Source organism: Pholcus phalangioides, unplaced genomic scaffold (genome assembly GCF_987345545.1).
Source record: "Pholcus phalangioides strain wild (caught in Gottingen) unplaced genomic scaffold, Ppha-v1.0 ptg000022l_1, whole genome shotgun sequence".
In the NCBI taxonomy this organism is placed as follows: domain Eukaryota; kingdom Metazoa; phylum Arthropoda; class Arachnida; order Araneae; family Pholcidae; genus Pholcus; species Pholcus phalangioides.
In genome coordinates this window covers 10,025,639-10,038,073 of record NW_028301615.1, presented here as the reverse complement: position 1 = coordinate 10,038,073, position 12,435 = coordinate 10,025,639, and positions in this window count along the sequence as shown.

Genomic DNA, 12,435 nt, shown 5'->3' with positions numbered 1-12,435 from the left:
AATTCAAGCATTTACCATCTTTACTTCAAAATACTGAAGAAAGGTGGCAACAATAGTAAGAACCCGAAACAAGCGCAATTCGGACAACATAAATACATTTAGGAGAGCCCACATAAAAACGCAGGATGAACATTCTGGCATGTACCATTTCATTAGAAATTCCGTAAAGGAATTTGTACGAGGTGCATGTACGGTTTAATAGTAGTAGTCCATGAACTAGCAACATCCGGGGTAAAAAGTATTCAATCAGAACTTTCGGCGGGAAACAAGAGAGAGTGTTCGATTACTATTTCAAAAATATGCATTGGCTTGAAACATGTAAAATTAAATAATGTTCACGCAGCTGTAGTGTAATCAGAGAATGTATGAAAAATGAATATGCAATGCGGTATATGGTATATGTTAACGGCAAAGTATGAAATCAAGCATTCTATACAATGCCTGGTCGTTTCTGGCAAATATGAAATACCGGTTTTATTATATACTTTGCGAAGGCATTCTATAAAATTCCGAGATACAATCAGGCAAAATATGAAATTATTCTTTTACAAAACATACATTGACAAAATTTTCATTAGATAATCCGCAAGTGCCAAATAAAATAATAGATTTTTGTTGAATTTACTTGTCTTGCGTCTGTCTGTCCTGTACATGTCCTTGTCTTCTGTGTCCAACCCCTCATTGTGGGCCCCGCTCAGGCGGGGAGGGGGTCCTTCCAGATGGGCATTGCTTCTAGTGTATGCCCTATCTGGGACGCTGTCTACCTGTGTGTTTTCCGTGCATGGAGACGGGGAGATGGGGATCCTGGTTAGCCTGATGCGCTAGCTTTGGCCTCGGATTCAGCCGAAACGGGAGGCCTGGATTAGCCCCGTCTGGGTCAATCGGCTGGTCGCCTCGGTGGCTGAAGGGGGTTACACTACTGGGCAGGTAGAGGGGCCGGGCCTGCCGGACTTCGTGAGGTTTCTTGGTACTGCTTCACGTCGCTCTTGGATCTGGAACGCATCTGCTCGCCTGTTTCGGTGGTGTATAGTTCCTACCTAACCTGGCGTTGCCACTAACCTTCATCAGTTACGTGTGCGCGTCCCCTTGTAGGGCTCCATGGTGGGCATGGTCGGTAGGGGCCGAACAAATTATCTCCAAAATGGGGAAAAACACAAATGCACCAAAACGTCAACGTATAGCTATGAGCGAAACAATTGCCACTGAACCTGCTCCTACTGCTTCATTTTTCTTCTTGCATTCTTCTGACACTGATAAACCTCTGGCCAAAGCATCACCATTCTTAATACACAAAGCTCTCTATGGCGCAATAGGCAGATTAAAATCAGTGAAGGCTCTTCGTTCAGGAGACCTTCTAATTGAAACTAACACACCGAAACAATCCTAACTTATTCAAAAGCTCACATCTCTTGGGAATATTCCCATAACAGTAAAAATTCATCCCACGTTGAATTATTCACGTGGTGTCATTTCAGATACTAACTTGATTAACATGGATGAAGAACTACTAACAGAAGAGCTGGCGTCTCAAGGCGTAACATCTGCCAAGCATATCATGAGCCGCAAAGATGGCAATCCAGCTCCATCACGTAACATAATCCTGACATTCTCATCACCGACATTGCCGAAAGATATTAAGATAGACTATTATAGCCTCAAAATCCCCCATACATTCCTAACCCTGTTAGATGCTTTAACTGCCAGAAATTCGGTCACTCACGAATGGCGTGCCGAAGTCAACCCACCTGCGCAAAGTGCGGTGAGAAGGACCACATTTGGGACAACTGCACTAATTCACCATTCAAGTGCGTCAATTGCGGTGACGACCACCCCGCATTTGACAGGAAATGTCCGAAATGGAATGAAGAAAAAGAGATCCAGAAGATCAAGGTTCTCAATAACATCTCATATATCGAAGCACGCCGTCGTATAACCTCTAACCAAACTCCAATAGGTACTAGATCATACTCTAATATGGTAACAAATCCCTCGTCAGCTAATAAGACTAACACTGTCACCAAAGCATCTGTAACAACTCAGACTGAACCAATAGCTGACACATCAACTCAAACATCATCATCTAACCAACCGTGCAATAGTTGTGGCTGCTGTTGCTCCGCTGGATTCCGGAGGGAGTCCACTACCTCCGAAGAAGAAGCGGGAAAACGGCTAACACATTCAAAATAACTACAGATACTAAACCAAAAATCAACTCTGCAAACAAATCGAAAAAGAAACCATTCAAGACCGGATATTCACGAAAAGCTGTACAGAGAGCGCTGAAATGTCCATCCATGAAGAATGTGTCACTAATTGATGACACATCAATTGGTGACATGGAGCTTGACAATAGATCAGATTCTGGTACTACTCGCCGTAAACTAAACCGGAATAAATTCAAAGACCTTGAACCGTCTACTTCTACTTAATTTATGGCCAATATAATTCAATGGAACATTCGTGGTCTTAGATCCAATTATGAAGATCTCAAGGATTTGATCAATCGTTGTCATCCTGTTTGCGTGACACTCCAGGAAACTTTTACGAAGCCCTCGGAGACATGGAACATCAGGCGACATTCTCTGTTCCGTATTGACTACGATGACGGGATTAGAGCCTGCCGCGGTGTTGCTCTGCTGGTTCCACATCACGTGTCATCGCGCGTTCTAACGCTGCGCACGAACCTGCAAGCCATCGCAGTGGAAATCTACAGGCCTAAGAGTTACCATCTGTTCCATTCATTTGCCACCAAATGACACCACAGAGAGATCTAGAAGATCTGATTGATCAATTACCTCCACCATTTTTTCTTCTCGGAGACTTCAATGCTCATAACATGATATGGGGTTCTAACAGCAACACTCCTCGTGGGGAAATGGTTGAACGACTGTTAGATGACATGGACCTTACCATCATGAATGATGGCAGTTTCACTCATTTCCATGCCCCAAACAATAGTTTCACTGCAATAGATCTATCGTTATGTTCACCCACACTTTTGCCGAACTGGTCCTGGTCGGTTGATCCAGACCTCCACGGGAGCAATCATTTCCCTCTAGTGGTTAAGTGCCTTGATCAACGCCACAGCATACCTGAGGGACCTCCTCGGTGGAAGCTTGTGGCCGCCCGATGGGCTGACTTCACGGTCAATGCAGAAATCACGGAGGATATGGTTTCGCAACTCGACGTTGACCATTGTGTCGACCTTGTGACTAGTTGTATGATCTCAGCAGCCAATGAAACAATACCCAAAGTCTCCTCGAAACTTCCTAAATTTCCTAAACCTTGGTGGAACCACGAATGTAATCTCACTATTAAAGCTCAAAAAAAAGCATGGAGTAGGTTCCGGTGGTATCCTACCCATAAAAACAAGTTGGCATTTTTAAAAGCAAAGGCGTTTTGAGCCTAGCGAGAAGGGCCAGGCGCCAGGCTCAACGTGAGTCCTGGCAAAAGTTCACGACGGGAATCAATTCATCAACTTCATCCAAAATCATTTGGGACCGGATCCGAAAAATCAATGGTCATTATCAGTCTCCTCCTATCACCATTTTAAATATCAATGACACTATCATCAGCGATGTAAGGGATATTGCGGACACCATCGCCGCCCATTTCGCCGCTGTTTCCAGCGATGCGAATTATCCCCTATCGTTTCATCGCATTAAATCATCAGCTGAACGCACATCGTATACCTTCCGGCCTTCTACGCCGGAGGGGTACAATTCATTGTTCACCCTTCATGAACTGACAACGGCCTTGCAGCGAAGTCCTGACTCAGCTGTAGGGCCCGATTCCATTCATTATCCCATGATTCGACATCTCTCACCAGAATCACTGTCACATTTACTCATTTTAGTTAATCGGATCTGGGTCAATCATACATTCCCTGACATCTGGCGAGCAGCCATAGTTCTTGCATTCCCGAAGCCTGGCAAAAATTCTCAACAACCGAACAGTTACAGACCTATTGCTTTGACCAGTTGTTTATGTAAGCTCTTGGAAGGCATGGTCAACTATTGGCTTATGCACTACCTTGAGGTTAACAATATTTTATCTAAACATCAAAGCGGCTTTAGACGGTTCAGGTCTACAACATGCAATCTGTTACGCCTTGAGACATCAATTAGACAAGCATTCGTAAAGAGGGAGCCATATTTTTTGACATAGAAAAGGCCTACGACCGTACTTGGAGGCACGGAATTCTTTCCGACCTCTATAATTGCGGCTTGCGGGGCAACTTGCCCATCTTTATTAAGAACTTTCTGACTCGCCGCATCTTCCAGGTACGGATCGGAAGCACATTATCAGCTCTCCAAATTCAAGAACAAGGTGTACCTCAAGGTAGCATTTTTAAGTGTTACACTTTTCATTTTAAGACTCAACGGGGTGTTGAACCAACTCCCGTTGTCAGTCACTGGCGCACTCTACGTGGATGATCTGTTAATATCGTATCAATCAGTGAATATGAGGTCAGCCGGGAGACAATTACAAACCGCTCTCAACAAGATCAGCAAGTGGGCTCATGATAACGGCTTTTCTTTCTCAGCCGACAAGACTGTCGCTGTGCACTTTTGTTGGCGTAGGGGCCTTCATGATGACCCACAGCTGTCTCTTAACAATAATCTAATACCTATTGTAGAAAACACAAAATTCCCCGGCATCACATTCGACAAGAAACTCACTTTTAAACCTCATATTGCACAGTTAAGAGCTCGTTTCATGAAGACGATGAACCTCTTGAAGGTCATCTCTTCCACATCGTGGGAAGCAGACCGTAAGTCGCTAGTCCACATATATAAAGCTCTAATAAGATCGAAGCTTGACTACGGTTGTATATGGGTATATATTGTATCTATTGTATATGGGTCAGCACCTCGGAGCTATCTGAGTGCGCTCGACCCAGTTCATCATCTCGCTCTCCGCATTTGCTCTGGAGCTTTCCGGACATCTCCTATGGAGAGTCTGTATGTTGAATGCAACGAGCCTATTACAACAAGACGCCAATAGCTTTCTTTGAAATATTATATTAAAATGAAGTCTTTACCAGGTCATCCACTTCATAATGTCACTTTCAATCCGTCATTCCATAGACTTTTTGCTGCTCGCCTTTCATGTGTTCCATCCTATGGTCTTCTTATGAAGACACTCATAGAAGAACTACAAATAAACATTAGTAGCGTGGCCCCAGTTACCAAGCAACTGGCACCATGGGAGCAGTCTCTGCCAGATGTCTCTCTTTCATTATCATCATACTCTAGAGCCATCACAGCAGATGTCATATATCGACAGATATTTTTCAGGCACAGGGGTAGGTGCAATAGGTACTTCCCCATATATACCGACGGCTCAAAGAGCCCTGGACATGTCGGTTGTGCCTACATCTGCTGTGAGGAGACATCTTTCAAACTTCCTGACACATTCTCTATTTATTCGGCAGAACTGTACGCAACCCTTCAGGCTCTACGTCACATACGACGCAAACGCCACCGACGATGCATCATTTATAGCGACTCTCTCAGCTCATTGCAAGCACTGTGTTCTTTTACTTTTCACATTCATCCATCTATTCATGCCATTTTTCATGAACTGCATCACCTCAGTCATCACGGTACCACCGTAAAATTTTACTGGGTACCAAGTCATGTAGGAATACCGGGCAACGAAAAAGCAGACAACGCAGCTCGAACAACAACCGACATTGATAACAGCCTTTTGGTACCTGCCAATGACCATTTCTCAATCCTCAGAGAAGTGATGCATCGCCGCTGGCAGGACCATTGGAACAATGAAATTAATAACAAATTACATGCCATCAAGCCCACACTTAGCCATTGGCGTTCGAGCTGCAGGACTAACCGAAAGGAGGAAGTTCTGCTTGCCCGGTTACGCATAGGACACAGTCGCATCACACAATCGTATTTGTTATTACGGGAGAGTCAGCCGGAGTGCCCTCATTGTCAAAGTCCATTGACCATTGTTCATGCTTTTACTTGTCCACATCATCGTCATCATTTTACGACCGCTTTTGGTCATAGTCATCTTTCACTTCATGACATTTTAAATGACAATAGCGATGCGTCTCGCATTTTTAAATTCATCAAGGCCATTGGTTTTTATAACAAACTAGCTATAATACCCGGCGCTGCCCGGGTTTTCTTCAATGAGGCTTTTTTGGATCACGTGATATCTCCCTCTCTTTTTCTTGAGGGACATACAAACCGTGTCCAAGTTAACCAATATGGCGACCTGTGCGATTCATGAAATAAACAAATCTAGATTTACACAGAAACGTAGAAATGAATATATATTTTTCTTTTTTTTAAGGGGCGCTAGGTATTTCGATCCCCCCCCCCCCTTGAACTTCAAGTTATCCATCTGTTTGTTCCAGCTTCCAAAAATCCTTAGTTAAAGCTGTGGAATTTTTCCGATGCCCTTATCACGGGCTCATAACTAATTTTAAAATATCCTAACCCACATGAATTTATGCAAATAAATATCAAAAGAGACAATATGGAGACATTAATTTTCATACTTGAGAATGATATTGCTCGAATATCCAACTCAAAAGTATAGGTTTGGCTAATTACTTCGTATTTAATCTCCTGGGCTTCGTATATCTCTAAGCGAACTGAATATTTAAAAAATCGAGAATTCAATACAATTTTTAAAATTATTGATGGGGCGGAAAATCCCACTAATTTCCGCATTTCTACAGTAAAATCGACAATTTTAGCACTGATTTCTATGAGGATCACCCTTTTCCTGACTCTCAAAGCGATGCAGATGATGATTATGACGTCTATTCAAAAAGCCTCATTACTGAGAGTATATTGAAAATGTGGCAAACCATTATAAAGGCATAAACTATTATACATATACTAACAGGATTAAAGAAGTGACAAACCATTGTAAAGGCATATACACGTCTGAAACGCATTGCTAGGGAACCACGGTAACCAAAGTAAACGTTCGGAAAGTGATTGTTGAGGCCCAAAAACCATTGTTGCCGGACAGTTTTTTGCCCATTTGGGGCATTTGCCCTGGTCTGACGAAATTTTAAAGTAGCCTATCGTTCAAGTCGGGTCCCATTTGGTATATATGCAAAATTTGGTGACGATCGATCTAAAATTGTAGATTTGTATAGAGAACATACACACACACAGACACACAGAAAATCAATTTTATATATATAGATTATAGTTTTACAATTCATGTCATTGTTTTACGTTTCACGTTGCTTCTTATCATGGACAGTTTTAGTTTTTGACATGACAAAAGGACATTTTTCTTATTTTTATATTTGTTTTGGCGCAGTTTGACCAAATTTGTCCTTGCGCCAATAAATTTAAAATCCAATCCAACGAAATCACATTTCGTGAGGAGGGAGGAGGGATACACTCATTTAACATAGAATGTCCATAACTCACACTGGTTTTTTTAAGAATCCTTTGTGATCTCCCATAATAGTGGAAAGGTAGGCAAGATAATACACAACAATAATATTATTGCAACACAGCAGATGTGTTAAATTCTACTGCACCTAAACGGCAGACGGTGACACTTTGATGCAAACGAATTAATAAAAGTTTACTTTTATTAAAAGTTTACTTTTATTAACAAGATACATCTTACCGTTGTGTCTGGAAAATAGCCGTTGCCTCATGTTAGCAGATGACCTAAAATTTCATCGATCAATTCAATCTATAGAAGACTGCTTGGCTCTTCAAAATGATATATTCCGTCTGAATGATTGGTGTCGTGACAACAATTTAGGTCTGAATGTTTCAAAGTGCAATGTCGTTTCATTCACATGGCTAACAATGAAAAGCAATAGGACATCAATATAGAAATGACGAGTTTGACGACAGAGATGAGTTTTTTCCTTCCTTAAAAAAAAAAAAAAAAAATTTAACATCTCAAATAATAAATATCTTCACAACATCCAGTCTTCCGTATATCTTGCAATATAGAAATATTTATCAAGTGCCAAGAGTCAATAAAACATTATTTAAAAAAGTTTTTGTTTTACTGCTCCAAAAATACTGAATCTTTTTCACTCAATGAACCACACGAAAAATAATATTAATTCCAATTTTAACATTTATTCATTTGCTAGAGAGACAAATTATGAAGAGCAATTATGCAATAATTACGACGCTTGAGAAGCTGGATGTATTGATGTATATATTTGTTTGAGATCTGTGATTATTTAATTATTTCTGTGAATTTTGGTATATTTCACAAGAAATTAACAATTAATTAAAATACATTCCGTAAACCCTAACCAATTAACTGATTTTTGAAAAAAGAAACGACAGTTGCCACTTGTCTAACAGATAACTATTCTTACAGACCTGCTGGAAGGACACCTTAGTCCCTTGGGATCACAGAGTGAATGCTCTTATAATTTTATGTTTAGTTATTTTTATTGTATGTGTGTATTTTTGTTCTTTTGTTCTGTGTTACTGTTTTCATCTGTTTGTACTAATTTGTAATGTTGTCGAAAATAAAAAAAAAAATTGCATCCATTGCTTATCCGTAGATGGAGCAGCTATAGAAAGAAAGGGCATGGGAAAGAATTTAGGTGTAATTTTCAAGAGTGATTCGAACTTCAGCGCTCACGCGGAAAGTGTCTTGTCAAAGTCCAACAAGTCACTTGGCTTTCTCGTTAGGTCGTCTGGGCCATTCACCTCAGTTCCGGCTCAGTACGTGATGCATTTTTACGAAGCGGTGGAGCCTTAGGCTGAATTATCAGGCATATTGTAGAAAAATAACGCATACTTTAATGTGACAAAAACTATTATATAAAATGAATTAAATTCTGCCATCGTCAGAGCGGCGAAACATCGCTGCCCGGGAAGTCAAATGGTAAACATCCACAGACGGACGGCATTGACCACGATTTTTTAGTTCGTAGTTGTTGTAGTATCACAAGATTCCTTCCCCACAATGGAATAAATCTCTCGAACGGCAAAGCTGTATTAAAGATCTTAAGTCGCTTTGTCGAACGGTGTTTTCTTACAAGTCGACCTACGAAGAACAGAAGAGGGTTGACTCAAAACCGGTGCAGAGCATTCAGGATGTCCAACTGAAGTATTGGTAGTAACCGCAGAACCACCATCAGCAGGCTCGGGAGCAGTTTCTGGACACCTTGAATCTTTAGTAGAAGGAGACATAGCCCCCACAAGAGGTGGGCTGGCAAGGCTCCAGCCCTGGGGCCCGGGATGATTTTCATTATTTTTTGTTTTTTCACGCTATAAATCCACCATAAAGGGGCCTGTGAAAATCTGGTCGGGGGGCCCGCAAAAGATCCCAGCCTAGGGGCCCCTACTCCAGGATGTGGGGGCCATGGAGACAGCAATAATTGATAGTCCACGCGTTACTCAGAAGATGGCATTGCAGGACGTTTCTCTGAAGCATTAGCTTTTCTCATTTGGTTCTGATGACGTTCCCATTTTTCACGATTCGGCTGAACTAAATACATAAATTTACAAAGATGTTTGAGGACTTTGTCATTAAACCACTTAGGACCATTTGAATAGTTCTTACAAAAAACTCTGCTGTTGATACTGAACTTGTGGGTAGTACTGTCTTGTGAAAATGCTACGTTTTTATCCTTTGGAGGGAATAAGAGGGAGAGCAGATTTCTAAGCTGCCTGCCATGCAATAGTTCCGCAGGAGACTTATCCCAACCAGGTTTCGGTGTTATCCTGTATGTTATCATAAGCTTTTGGAGTACTTCTGACTTGTAGTCTCCTCCCCACACAGCTTTTTTCATAGCTTCTTTGAATGTCCTAACGAAACGTTCTGCTTCGTCATTAGAGTCAGGATGAAATGGAGCAGTAGTAAGATGCTCAATATACCATTAAATTTGCAAGTATTCATAAACTTTACTAGTAAATTGTGTGCCATTGTCTGACACAAGTGTGATCGGCAAACCCTCAGTGATAAATACTTTCTTTAGAGCTTCAATAGTCGCTTCTGAAGTAGTAGATTTCATCTCGATCACATAAGCGACATGGAATTTTTGATGGGACTCGCACAGTCTATATGATTTCTGTTCCAAGGATCATCTGGTTTTGGCCAATCGTGGAACATCGCTTTTGAACAAGATTTATCACGTTGTCAAGAATGGCATTGGTTTGCAGTATTTTCAATCTGCTGCTCGATCCGTGGAAACCAGCAATATCTTCGAACCATCTGCTTCATTCAAACCATTCCCCAATGACTAATGTCAAGAGTCTTGAGAACCGAACTTTGCAAAGTCTTTGGAATGATTACACGCCCTTTGGAGTAGCAATATACCTCGGTTGACAGAGAGTGCATATTTTCTTAGAAAGTATGGTTTTACATCCTGATTGTTCTCAGGCAAGTCTTTTTCGGCCAACCATTCTGAATATAATGGAGAACTTTTTCAGAGTTTTGTCCCTAGCAGTTGCTTCTTGTACTGCTTTGTAGTCGACTGGATAATGAGAGATGTATTCATCTACCTGTACTGTGGCATGCATTCTCTGATTTGTCAAATTCTACATCTGAACCAACTGAAAGTCTTGAATGAGCATCAACATTTCAATGCTGCATGGTTGCCCAACGTAAGTCTCTGAACAGTCATCACGGGAAGTTGCTTGTTGGGATGGAATATGGATACCAGAGGTTGGTGATCCGTGAAGAGTTCGAATTTTCTGCTTTACAAATACTGACTAAATTTTTTCACACCATAAATAGTGAATAAATCTTCTTTTTCGATCTGACTGTAGGCTTTTTGTGTATCAGTCAATGTCTTGGAAGCAAAGGCAATCGGTTTTTCTGAACCATCGGAATATCTGTGAGAAATCACAGAATGTGATGACGCATCAGTTGCCAGAATCAGTGGCAATTCTGAGTTGTAATGCACTAGTCTGGTAGCTTTAACAATATGTTCTTTCAATTCCTTAACCGCTTCATCTTGTTCGTGCTTCCACTCGACTTTGACATTTTTTCTTCGCAGTTTGTTCAAAGGACCTGCGAACTGAAAAACCCAGGAATGAACTTGTTATAGTCGTTGATTTTTCCAATGAATGAATGCAGTTCCTAGATATTTTCAGGTTTGGGTAAGTCTTTCACTGCTGCAATATTGAGAATCTAATGGTCAAACCCCATCTGCGTTAATTATGTACCCCAAGTACTCAACTTCGGACTGAAATAATTTGCATTTTGGTTTGCTAGAGCGAAGACCATTACTTTCTAGACGATAGAAAAGTTCATTGAGAGCTTTGCAGTGTTCCTCGTCGTTAAGTGCTGTGACAATAATGTCATCCAGATAATTAGCACAACCAGGAATACAAGCTATGAGCTGTTCAAGGAAGCACTGGAATATGGCTGGTGCACTAGCCACTCCAAAACGAAATGTTTAGCACTCGAACAATCTATAGGGTGTATTAACAACTAACAGTCTCTTTGAATCCTCAACCAACTCAAGTTGAAGATAGGCATCGGAAAGATCTATCTTCGAAAATCTTTGCCCATTTTTAGTCGGGAATAGTCCCAAGTAGTCAGGAATGCGGTTAGTTAATGATAATCACAACAGTACTAAGACGGGAAATTACCCACCTCTGACTTGGATGGCTCCTCGATTGACACTAAATCACCGGGCAAATTAAGATGTGTGCTAATTAATGCCAGAAGCTTGGGTAATAAGAAAGATTTTTTAGAATCTATGATAGTTGTGGAAGACCTGGATCTTATAGCCATTACAGAATCTTGGGCAAAAGATGGGGATGAATGTTTCTCACAGATCTCAGGATATACGATACTTTTTTGAGAAATAGATCTGATAGGAGAGGGGGTGGAGTGTTGATATACGTGAAATCACATTTGAAGGCTAGAGAGTGTAACGTGCAGAGAAATGATATATGGCCAAATTTCGTGATGAAATTTTTACATGTATAAGCGTAAAAGGGTTGTCATACTAGGGGATTTCAATTACCCAGGTATATTGATTGGGAGAACCTTTCATCTAGAGATCAGTATGAAAGAGACTTTCTTAAGTTGGTGCTCGATAAGTTTTTGTATCAGCATGTATCAGAAGCCACTAGGGGTACTGCTATTTTGGATTTAGTTCTCACTTGTTCCGAGGATCTTGTTGAACATGTTTCGGTGGAAAACGAGTTTTCTTCCAGTGATCATCGTGTCGTCAGTTTTCACTGTAAGCCACAGGTCCGCAAGAGGGATCACTGGTAGGCCCGAAGCCAGACATTTCACGGGCCCCTTCTCTAATGAATTTACAGTACAAAGAAAATGATCATTTTTCCAGGCTGGTGCTCTGTTGCCTCCCCCCTTGCGGACCACCCCTTGTTCAGCAGGCCCTTCCATGCCCGCCATGGAAGGGCCTGCTGAAGATACCAGCTTGGGTCCCTGCTTCAGGATGTGGGTGCCATGGGGATTTGCACGAACCCA